This window comes from Epinephelus fuscoguttatus, linkage group LG8 (assembly GCF_011397635.1).
Source record: "Epinephelus fuscoguttatus linkage group LG8, E.fuscoguttatus.final_Chr_v1".
NCBI classification, from domain to species: domain Eukaryota; kingdom Metazoa; phylum Chordata; class Actinopteri; order Perciformes; family Serranidae; genus Epinephelus; species Epinephelus fuscoguttatus.
This window is the reverse complement of record NC_064759.1, coordinates 6567713-6580908: the sequence shown is the minus strand read 5'-3', so window position 1 is coordinate 6580908 and position 13196 is coordinate 6567713.

The following is a 13196-nucleotide window of genomic DNA, read 5'->3' as shown; positions in this document are numbered from 1 at the left end:
AAAACTCATATTTTCCCAAAGTTGTCACTCACACCCCTCTGGTTCTCAGCACTCATAATGCTTATTATGGATCACTACAGGATAATTCTGATTTATAACAACGTGGGTGTTATTTATAAAGTTTCGACCATCATTTTTTAAGGTTTTAATTCTCCAGGATGTTGGAATAAATGCACCTAAAGGGAGCTGAAGTGTGCAGACTTTTCTTTATCCGACCATAATTTTTTAATAATTAATAGTCAACAATATGGCATCACTAAAAAGAGGTCAGACTGGGAAACAGTAAAATGTTGCAGTTCAAGACTCTGCTGCCAAAACTATGAATACAAGAACCAATCTGTAATAAACCAGTTTTTGCTTAAAATTTGCATTAGTAAAGAGTGTTAAATCAGAATGATCTGTGATTCCAACACTAGAAGTATTTTTTTTTTTTTTTTAAAAAGTGCAGTCGTTAGAGTAAATAGTGTAACGATGTGCTGTGATCACACACTGGGATCCATTTTCCTTCTTAATGGAGTGTGTTACACAACCAGGCCGTGTTTATCTTCCACCTGATTGATCCTTTATAAGGCGCTGATTACAACCGACCAATTACAAAACGCTGAGGGGGAGGCAGCGTACACACACACACACACACTTGTGGGAACACACACCAAGTTAAAAGACACACAAGGACACATGCTGTGGTAGAAGAAGTACTCAGAACTTTTACTCTAGTAAAAGTAGCAGTGCCGCTCAGTAAAAACATTTAGACCATTTAGACTTCCTATATGTGTTCAGATAGTATAAATGTTGCAACGTTACAAAAGCACACGTCTTTACACATCTTTTGTTTTTACTCTCACTTCTACAAATTTTTTAACATTGAAGGTTAATGTAGACGATGGTCATAGTCTATGGCTAGTTTATAATGGTGCGTTCCAGGCAACCCGTAACTCGTGTTTTTACAACCTTCTACCCGTGAAAGTGCACTGGAACAGCATTCAAACCCGTGAACTCGTACCAGATCGAAGTACTCCCAGTTACGCTTTCTGACGTCACACAGCCCTCTAAACCAATTACCTTACTCCTCTAAACAACAATGGCAGCCCTGTGGATGCGGTGTTGATTGCAGGTGATACAGGTGGGAAATAGACAAAAAATAACCCTAATGTTAACGCATTATTGGCAGCCGCTCTAACAGCTGGTTTCCAGTGCAAGAATAAATCAATACAAAATACGTTTCCAAACAAACAGATAACATAAAATACAAAGTATAACAGCATCTGTGACCTTATGCGCCATTTCTCCTCCTCTGTTTTGCTCAAATTGGCGATAGAAGTGATCATAAACAAACATAAGCCCTGCACGGTCCGCCATGTTGCTTTGACAGTTTGGCGTGACTTGCCTGGAGCGCTACGAAGTCGTGAGTCGTGACTTGAAGTGGTGACTTACGGACTCAGACACTTGCCTGGAATGCAGCATAAAACTAACGTAAAAAAAAATGCTTAGCTAATGCTAGTGAGGTGCTTGGTGTTAGCAACAGGCTAACAGGTATGGGGGCAGTTACAGTCGCGTCTAACGCTTCTCCTTGAAATCCTCAATTTCTATGATGAAGATGGATCACAGGATTCTGTTTACGATGTGGAAAAATCAGAGCCTGGTGATCGGATGGTTAGCTCAGTATGTGGACAGCTAAGCTCCTGAGGTCTCGTTAGCAGATGTGTCAAGAGTTGGCTTTTGTCGTTGTCCTCCCAGTCACTGACAGCTGACGGATGCAGAACTGTAAAACCACGTAGCTGCTGAATGCTTCCACATACATTTTATAAACTGATCTCATTTTCTTTGTAAAATCTTAATCTGCAAAGTAACTAAAGCTGTGATATGAGCTGAGATGTAGTGACGTGCAAGTGTAAAGAAGCATGAAACTGATATTCTCAAATTAAATGAAGGACCTCAAAATTGTAGGCTACTTGAGCAAATGTACCATCACTGGACACATGGTGTGCAATCAACATCTGTGCATATATGTACAATAAAAAGTGAAAATGTCTTCATTAACACACACAAAAACACATTCACACACTCTGCACACACACACAGTATCTACACAGACACACACACATATGCAGACACAGGGGCGTGGGTATAAATACACTGATTCCCTGCCTCGTTCTCACACCCACACAAACACTAACACACACATTCCTGGATCCCAGCTTGTGTCGGGTGTGTTTACATGCCGCCATCACTTCGTGGTCTGGCGCGAGACATCGAAAGTGATCAGAAATCGGACCAACAAAAGGCTCGAGCCAAGCCGGAGAGTAAATAAGTAATAAATCTATCCCACATCAGCGGAACGTTTCACTGTAAACACGCTCTTTAAAAAACGAGCGCGCTGTGGCGTCCCGTGTGGATGGGAAGATGGCCGACATTCCTGCTGCTCTCCACAAGAAAGAGCAGGCGATAGAAAAAGAGCTGTGAGTTTACGGGGTTTTTGGCCGGTTTCTTTCAGAGCATCTGGTGGCTTTAATCACAACAAAGCACAATTAGTCAACGTCAGAGAGTCGGAGAGCTTTGTGTGGGACCCACAACGTGTGAGAAAGACAGAGAGAGGAAGAGCGGGTGTTTGTATCCTGCTGAAAATGTGTTTCCTTTGGGCTCGCTACAGTGAAATCATAATGAGAGTAAATGACCAGAACATTAATATCCAGAAGGCTGTAGACTGTCAACTCTCTGACACAATCAGCAGATGTGTGTGGCTTTTATTTTAAAATCAGAAACATGGTGTTGTGAAGAATCTACAGTAGGACTCACTGCAGTTTGTGATATGGCTTAAAAATGTTTGTGCTGAAATCAGCCAGGAAGTATATGTTAGGGGGAACGCATTTATTTTGTTTTATTTTGTTTTCTCTTTTCTGTTTTTGTTTGGTTTAAACGTGATTTTTTTTCCCTCAAGTTAAGTGGGCAGAAGTCCGAGTAAGCTGGGTGGGATAGGTGGTGGATGGGCCTAGCAAAGTCTTAGGGCTGCTGTTAAACCACGCCTACTTAGAGCAACAAAAAAGTTCATCTTGGGTGCATCGGTACAATGGACAACCAAGAAAGAACTGCAGAGGAGATACCTGCACACCAGTGTAACTGGGCTGGACAGCCACAAAAAAAGGTTCACAGGCTGAGATCAATGCAAAAAGATTTCAATTTATTTAGAATATCCGTGCACAAAAACAAGGGTGCCCACAGTGCAAAAAATGATTTAAAAAAAGTGAATAAAAACAGCAGCAAATGTTTCAGTCCTTGGTCCAGCAATCACAGACTTTCACCCGGGAATCCGGTGTTCGCTGCCCATAAGATTGTAGAGACAAACCCTGTTCTTTGTTCCTAAACCCAACCAAGTGTGTGTGTTGGTAAAAAAACAAAAAACAAAACGTAACCACATATGGAGACAGAACTTGAAATGGCGTCCCAGAACGTCAACAACCAACACACCCAGGGTACCTTGCACATCATACGTTGATGTGGAAAGTCCATGACCAAATGTCAATATGTGACAAGGTCCGACTGAGAATGTGTTGTTTATTCACATACATTTTTTAACCCTTAGATGCATGACCTACTAATACCTACACTCTTCCATAAGTGGGGTCAAAAATGACCCCAATTAGAATCAATGCGTTTTATGTGATAAACTTAAGCAATTTCTTTCATTTTGGTTAAAGATGATGATTTGTATTAAATTTTGGTCAACAAAAGAATGATTTCATGTTTGACATGTTCATTTATCGCTCTTTATTAACATTTGGACAACTAATGACATCACTGAATAATCAATAATAGTATAATAGGCTACCTAACGGGTTAGATTTTATTACAAGGAAGCTATAAATATCACAGTAAGTCTGCTTATCTCTACACAACAAATGTAATAATGTTAGCTAGCTTACTAAGCTAGCTAACTACACACACACACACACACACACACACCCACACACTTACTAATGACATCACTGAATAATCAATAATAGCATAATAGGCGACCTAACATGCGCGCTCGCACACACACACACACACACACACACACACACACACACACACACACACACACAGAGTAATGGTTAGATTTGATTACAAGGAAGCTATAAATATCATCATCATAGCTAACTAAGTTAGCTACTGTTAGCTAACTACAAAGTAGGCTAATTTGATGACAATAATACTATACTTTATCACACAAAAGTCATGGATGTGGAAAATAAGTTCATATTTTATAACGTCATAGGATTCCAAGATATAAAACAAATATAATACTAACATGTATGTTGCTGTATAAAAATCCTCCTGGGTGGTGAGACTGCTGGCATTAGATGTGTAAGTGTGACAGTAAATGTATACAGTCAGACAGTCACAGTTGATAAGAATCAAAGATTCCTAGGTCTAACCCCTGATATGCCATAGGAAATGCTTGGGGTCATTTTTGACCCCACTTATGGAAGAGTAGGGTAGTGATACAAAAACAACAATTTCATAAAATGTATATAATTTTTTTTTTTTTTTAAATGCAAATGGCCTCATGTCAAAAACGTGAAATGATAAAAACTTTTAATTCCATAGATATTGAAGAAAAACAACCCCTGGGGTCATTTTTGACCCCACTTGAGCATCTAAGGGTTAAGGGACAATGTACAATATTAAGCACAAATGTAGCTCTGCTTTGGTCTCCACCAACTTAAGCGAAACGTCCAACCAGCCCTCATTCCCAGGTCAACAGCAACCAATGCCTTTTCACACCCCTCAGCGTCTAATAGCGATGCAGTCAGGGTTAGGTTTAGGTCATGTTGTTTTCGTCATGTTTTAGATTAAAATAAGTACTTTTGTTACGTAATGTGAATACATCATGTAAGTGACGTCACTGCTCAACAGCTGTACATAAATTAGGTAACATTACGCTAAAACAATGGTGACTTGGTTTTGAATGGCACATGAACTGCAGCTCCTGGGTGAAAGTCCGCTTTTGTTTGACACATCCACCTGCACAGACTTTCTTGCTCTTCATACTACGTCAGCTGCTCTCAGCATCAAGAATTGCCTCGCATGGTTTACATTTGAGTTTGCTGAAACCCCAGTGTGTCTTATAAAGATGCTAAAGGGTGCCTTTGGTGTCAATCAGCTTGAGGTGGCTTTTTGTAATTGTTTTTAATGAGAATGAAGCATTTTGCTTGCTGTTTTTACGTTGTGATGCACCTTGGGTTTCTGCACTCTAAGTGTATTTTTGCTGGAGTGCTCTGAAATAACAGAGTTGGAAGAACTTTAACTCAGAGCAGAAAAGCGCCTTACGTCAGCTCTGCTTTTTCCCCATTGTCCAGTTGGATGATTTGAGAGGCGGGCCTTCTGTGGTAGTCACGACAACAAGTTTACAGTTGGTAAACAATGGAGGAGAAGCTGGTGGTAGTGGTTACTGGATACCCAGAGCTGTACGACTTTACAAACTGCAATTACCACAATCTCAATAGAAAAGGAGAAGGTGTGGCAGTGGAAGTGCAGTACTTGGAACAACCATCATGGAGGAGAAGCTCCTGGAACAAACTGGTGGTGCCCTCCATGACCCACCCACTTTTTTAGGGTCTCATGTACCCACACAGATCTCTACACACTGATTACTGTCAAATAAATAAAATAAAATAAAATGTAAATGAATACATGGTAGATTGATTACATTCATTTAAAGAAAAAAAAATGTGCCTCACGTATTTCAACCATCTGTGTGATCAGTGTCTAAATCTGTGGGCTGTATTCTCTCTGTAGAGTCGGTGATAATCCTCTGTGGGTTTGACACCATGAGAAACACCTCCAACATCACACACGGTCATTCGATCCAGTGTGAATAAAAATCTATTATTAACTGCAGCTTTAATATGTACAAACAAATGAAGCGCTTGAATTTCTTATTTGCATTTTAGAAACATAAAATTGTTATTAATTAATGAGTTTTTTATATGGTCCACAAAGTTTAAATTAATAAACATTAAGAAAAGTTATTTTCTGGCAAAATGATGCAAAATAAGCTGTTTTTTGTGGCCTTGAAGGTCGGCTGTATTCACAGTGTAGTTTGAGATATTCAGTAATGATGTTGGTGTGTTTGCTGTTGCTGCTCCTGAACTTTGAAACCTCTGCAAAGACTGAATGAAGTGGGGGGGTTTCTTTCATGGTCTTATAACTTCTGTTTTGTGGTTTGTACATTTTGTGCTCATGTTTGATAGAACGTCTTGTTCGACTTGCTTCTCTCCTTCTTTACTTCCCTCTGTCCAGAACTCGGTGACTATTGTTTTAAAGAAGCGCGACATAAATGAAGCTCACTTCACACCTCAGTCACTCAGATACCATAACAAATAAATGTGTGTCCTCCGAGCAGATTCAAGAGGTCACGCATAAGCATCGCGATCATTTTACTGGTCAACATCAGGTCCGTTTAATAGAGATGGAAAGAAGCTGGGATTTCTGTGGGAGTTTGAAAGTGATCCCTCGCTCCCTTGTAAAAGCTGCACACTTCACTGGACGCATGCGAGGAGGTGAAATTGATCATAGCAGAGTGGGTGTGAAATATATGCACGTCTCTCCGCCACCTGGAGGTGCACGTAACTCTGTGAGAGTGTGTGTGACATCTAAGACAGCGTGCAGGTCCCACGCACCACTGAGAGCTGGAGGTAAAGCGAGGAGCAATAACCCCAATAACTTCTACGGCTCAAATTAGTGGCGCTCTCTTAAAGAGGCCTCCCACACAGCTATCAGCACGTTCACCACCGAGCACCCTAATTATCAGCTCCGAGAGCCCCGGGTTCACTCCAAAGACTGAACCTCATATGTCATCGGCAGACAGACGGCCACGCCTCCCTCTTAAGAATGGGAACAACTATCATAAAAGGCCTTGATGACATAAAACAAAGCGATTGGTTTTGACATGGGAGGAGATTTTAGCTCATTTGGGGTTTTTCAAAAAAGGGAACCAGCTCTGAATTGATCCTGTGCTTTATGGCCTGCTTCCCCCTCTGCGCTAGGTCGCTGGATTTATTTCTGCGTCTGCACAGCAGGACATAAATCATCCTCGGACTCTTTCTTCTGCTCCCTCTTTCTTTCTCTGCCCCCCTCTCTCCCTCTTTTTCTCTCCCTCTGAAGCGAGGGATGTGGCTGTCTGCAGGATAGAGTCCGGCTCTCTCCCCTCCGGAAGAATTAGGCCCGCAGACATTACCACATTGTATTTTGCGGTGCATAGTTTTTCAAAAGGGGGAACCAGTCCTGGCTCCACCACAGTCCCACTCCTGCGGGCCCCTTGGGCCTCTTTCCCTCACTCTCTAATTAGATTAGCCGGGTCCCCAATCTGGCAACCCAGGCCTCCAATCTGGCAACATGGCTACCTTTGCGGCAGCGCAATATCTGGTCTTAAGAGGAGGAAATGACCTAAATGTTGGTCAGTATGGGATTCTGTTACGCTCAATGGTGTGCTGACAAAACGACTCGGGTAATGAAGACGTTAGAGGCGAAGGGGAGAGAAGGGAAAAGAAAAATTTACAGCCGTGCTCTATGAAAAGTGCTGCGCCGACCGAAGGCTTGTGGTCGGGGCAGCCATTTTGGGAGGAGAGCTGGCAGCTGAGGGAGCCATCGCAGGTCGGGTCAGTTCCAAAACAGCCAATTAGGCGCTTAGGGGCTGTTGCATATCAATAAATATCACCCGAGCATGTCGCTACTTGGAGGCCTACGCTTAATTTGCAATAAAAAGGCAAAAGTGGATCTTTCAGTCGGGATGATTGCTGAAGTCACTGAAATATTAGCGGCCACTTTCTGTCTGCTCTCGTACAAGTGTTTCAGCATCTTCAAGTGTCTGAGCAGAAGGCTGTAAAATATCACAGGAAGTCGTCAACAGATGAAGCCAAACTCAAAGCCAAAGTTTGGAGCAGTTTAGGAGCCTGAGAGTCTTACAGGACACTGTATTTCTGTCAGTACGAATGCTTAACTGACTGCCAAAGAGATGATTAAGAAATAAAAAGGAAAACACAAAGTGAGTCTGTGCGTAAAAAAAAAAGAAAAGAGGCGTTAAAACAGAACGAGGACGGTCAAACGGGACAGAGCTTCCCGCAGCGAAACACATGTGCAGACAAGAGTAATCCAGCCGTGCACTAAATTCCACAGCCAGCCATCTAGATGGGACGTGACAGTATAAAACAGAGGAGGACGTCTGGAGATTTCACTGACAGGAAGTGAGCGCTGTGAATGATTCGGCCTCATAAATCATTTTTGGTGGAGAGACGCAGGGAGCTTCCAGAACCCGGAGTCTTTTTCATGCACAACTGATGAGTTGATCCCTCAAAGGGTGCTGCAGAGAGCCGTGTTTGTGTGTGTGTGTGTGTGCATCGCAGCTCCCACGCCACAACACAAATCAAGATGTTATGGCAGGTCGCGATGACTAACTTGCTGTTGTTGTGTTTGAGGTTTTCGTTGCGGAGAAAATAGTTACAATCCCTCACCGTGGCCCAGAGGGAACTGAGGCTCGGGCCTGGTGGAGGGGGAGAATCCTGAGGCAGGGAGACATGTTCATGGGAAAGATCAACTAGGGATTTGTCTCTACGGTGTATTTAGTCTCTGAATGTGTGTGTGCGTGTATGTGTGTGAAAGAAGCAGCTGAGTTTGAGCCTGTATTCACAGTAATTCAGATAAATTTGTTTTGGCATTCATATTCACACTGAGCTTCCGTTTTCTGCCCCTGTAAACTGATCCTGTTAAAAAATTCGCTCTCTGAAGAAGCTTCTCATGATGAGTTGTTTTTGTTTTGCTTTGTTTTACACTGACATGATTGCTAACTTTCACAATCAAGTAGGCTCCTGGGGGATGGCGGTATTTGAACTGACTGTAACTTAGAAATTAAAATTCACTCAGGACTGAAATGCAGCCAAACACAGAATGCATACACGTAACATAAAAGTTAAGAGCAATGGTCAGTAAGAGGTTTTTAGGCAACAGGTAACAAAGAACAGGTTTCAGGTACAGGTGGCTTGATGCAAATGCTTTGTGACAAAGTGTGTGTGGTATTTATACTGTGAGACTAATGAGGGAAATGGAGAACAGGTGAGCAGGTGGGCGGAGTTACTGCAGTGACTGGCTGTGAGAGTCAGCTGCTGGCACAGGTGGAAATGGCTGATTACATCTGGTGGACAGGTAGAGAAATGACAAAGAGGGGGAGATGGGAATGTGGCTGAAGGGCAACAAAAAAACACAACTGACCAGATCAGAGGCTGGTTTAAGGAGAGCTGCAGCTTGTCTTGAAAATAGATGGATAAAAGCTGTTTGCAGGCAGGAAGGTATCAAAAAGGTGAAAAGCTCGTAGTTGATTTGACTCAACTTGTAAAGGCAGAGGCAGCTGTGTACATTATTGTGAGGAGATGGACATGATGAACACTGTCTGTCGCGCGTCAGTATACATTTAAAAGTATGACACTATTTCTTGATTGATAACCTTCCTTTATAGATCACACAAATGATGTAAGAAACAGAGGAAACATAGGGAGTGCTGCACTGTTCTGCTCTGTGTGGTTAGTCATAGTAAATCAGGTGCTCTTCAAGGATGGAAAAAAGAGTCAATTTCAAGAGATAAAAGACAACGACTGGCCAGCTCACTCAGTGTGAAAGTCCAGGGTACAGGCAGGCAGTCAAAAATGCATCTGACGCACTCTGACTGTACTGTATGCACATGGAAGGGCAGGGAGGTTTGCTCTCTGCCTCAGGCTTTCTGCATAGGCCTAGGAAAGGCACAGAGGCCTCAGAACAGCGCCATGCCTCCAAATATAGTACTGCAAATAGTAATAAAGTTCGTTTTTACTAAAGTGGTCCTGACGGACATGTACTTGTTTAATCAGCCCAGTTGCCAGAAGAAAATGTTAGCATTGCACTTTTCTGCAAACCACTAATATGTAACATTTGTATACGTATTTCAAGCGTCATAGCATATTTGCTGACTGTCATCAGGAGGTGGAGGGGATGGCGGATGGTCAAGCTGCAGACTGCTGTTCAAGACCAACGACAACAAAAACGGCTGTTTTTAGTAAGTCATTGCAGTGTTTTCAGTGGCTTTTTAGCCGCCAAACATGAGTGTTTTTAAAGAAGAAGAAGAAGAAGAAATACTTTATTAATCCCAGAGGGGAAATTAAAGTTTTTCACTCTGTTGTCATATACACACAGGCCCGAAATACACACACATGCACAAACAGGACCTACACATGCATTAAATGGAAAGATGTCAGAGCGAGGGGGCTGCCTTGGACAGGTGCCCAAACAGTTGGGGTTTCAGTGTCTTGCTCAAGGGCAGCTCAGCAGTGCTCAGGAGGCAAACTGGCACCTATCCAGCTGCCAGTCCACACCCCATATTCGGTCCAGACGGGGACTTGAATCTACAACCCTCTGGTTCCCAACCCGAGTCCCTATGGACTGAGCTACTGCTGACCCACGGATATGACTTGACCTGTGACCTGTTCCTGTTTAATTTTTTTTTTACAGAGACATCACAGTGCTTCCAGCGGCAGTTGTGCCCCCAAAACTGGGTATGTTAAGTCAAAACATGATCTTTTCCGAACCACCACCTAAACACACATTAACAACAGCGTTATTGAAAAGTAAAATTTCAGCATATAAAGCTCTAGCGAAAGTTCAATCAGGAAGACAATACTTTTCATGCTCAAAGTGTAAGTTTCTGTCTCACCCTACCATTTAATCCTCATACACATCCTCACTCACTGTCTTTAGGTGTCATTATCTGTGTAGGTCATTTGTCTTCAGCTGATTCACTATCAGCCAACAGCACAGCAACACACCCTCTCTGTCAGCCTATCATCTTGCTGCTCCTCATTTTAGATATGGTTCTTTCTCTGCCATAGATCTTTCTTGCTGCAGTCTTGTGCGCCTGCCACCTCCCCATCACCACCCAGTTTTTACAGATTCATCAGCCTCGGAGTCATCAGCCACCAACACCACCAGTCAGATGTTCCTCGATCACAAATGATCCCTCTCTGGTGTCCAAGTGCCAAAAGCTTCTGTTAAATCTTTATCAGCACAAATCATCTGTTAATCTGTACACTCATATTCTCTATTAAATATTAACTTTACCTCAGTCTCCTGTCTCTCCTGATTGAAATTCGCTACATACAAATATACAAACGCAACGTATCCATGGTTTGCAGATGCAATGCAAATGCCAAAATTTATGGCTATTGATTTAATACATTTGTTACTATTAAGCTTCTTGTAATTAAACATTGTGACATAATATTCTCATGGAGGATACCTCACGCAATCGAGCCTCTAGTTGGGCAAAATTACTAACCATCATGCAATGGACTCAGCAAGATGGCGTCTCAAATAAGCCTAGTGTGAGACCACAGCAACAGCAAAGTATCAATGCAAAAGACACTCTGAGCTCATAGATATCAATAAAAATATTAATGATGAAGAGTAAACAGTAGGGATCTAAACTATTGGTGATAACTCATATATATATATATTAATTGATCTGCTTTTAACGGCTTCTGTTCGTTTCATCTTTTGCACTGAGGCTAATTTAACTTAAACTTTAAGTACTTCTGCTGTTTGTGATCAGCTGTCGTCAACACTAGACTTTCCTCCACTGATACTGAGACAGTTAGTAATATGGACACGATATGGATCATTACTCCACTGTGTGTGTGTCCACATGTGTGTGTCTCAGTGTTTGTGTGGGTGTGAGCTGTAATGGATGGATGTCCTGTCTCGCCTGCTGGAGGTGGGCTTTGATTGAGCGGCGCCGGAGGAGTGAAGCAGCCAGGATGGATGCAGAGAAGGAGACGCTGAGCTCTGCTGATATTTCATCGTCTGAATCACCGACAGAGCTGCAACACACCCGAGCCACGGCCAAACCCACAGCTGCTTCCAACTAACTCTGCTCCTCTCCTCCTAGCTCTGCTTCTCTCTCAGCTTCAGCTCAGCACGATCAACTTTACTCAGAGAAATATTTCACAACTCAAGACATCAGAGTTTTTCTACTAAATCACATTGTCTTCTTCTATCAGCTTCTGTCAGAGAGCGGTTCAGTAGCTGAATGGTTTCTTTCTTTCTTTCTTTCTTTCTTTCTTGCTTCCCTACTCACCTCTGCTGTGAAGCCAGGCACCCCAACATGGGGGTCGTTGGGGACTGACTAGTCTCGCTCACCAGACCTTTCTCAAGAAAAGAAAGGTCTGGCTGGGCCGACTCTCACTTTAAGATTGGAGAAAAAAAACACCCCGGCTGCTTGTGTTTCTTTCAGCCAATCACAATCATTCTGGGCAGTGCCACAGCAACGGTGCGCTTGCAAAAATATTACCGGGGGGAAACAGGTTTTGGTGTAACACGTCCACAAAAATATCGCCTACAGGACGCGAACCATGGCAGAAAAATGGCTACATCCCCGCAAGATCAAACACCGCAAAAGTTAGTAAAGGACGTGTTGAAAACAGTTGAAAACTGCTACACAACCGGAGGTGGTAGGGCGGGACTTCAGCGGGTGGCTCGTTCTGCCCAATGAGAGGCTGATCTATGCAGCAAACTTCCGCCCCTGGCGGCCCCTGGCACCTCTGTGCTGGCTCCATTTCGCAACCCTGAAAGTTGCCGCCTGATGGGGCCCCGCCTTCGACGCCGTATCCACTTGTCTTTATACATCTATGAAGACGACTGGCTCCCTATGAAGGGCTTATACGCTTACAAAAACCATGCTTCCTTACTTATTTATATTTATATTTATAGTTATATCTATCACTCCTTCTTTTCTTTCTTCTTGCACCTCTCTTTTAGCCTGTTTCTGGCATTTTTTTCTTTCCTTTGCTTACTTATTAAAATCCTATTTTCCCTCCATCCTTCACTTCCATTGTTTTAATCCCTTCTTTCTGTCTTCGTGTCTCTCCACACTTTATACTGTAAATAAATATTTTCCACATTCTTTCTCCACTTTAACGCTCCACACTGTCTCATGTTATGTGCTTCTGGGACATCCTCCATTTATAAAGCCTGTTACAGCAGAGAGCACAAAGAGGAAAACTCAAACAGACACACATTCACATCCAGATGAGTCATTCCCTCCTGTTCTCCAGCAATGATGGAGCACCCATTAACCCACAGTACCCGGCCGCCTCCAAACACAAATAATCAGCTCTGATGTGCCATCGCGTCCTCCC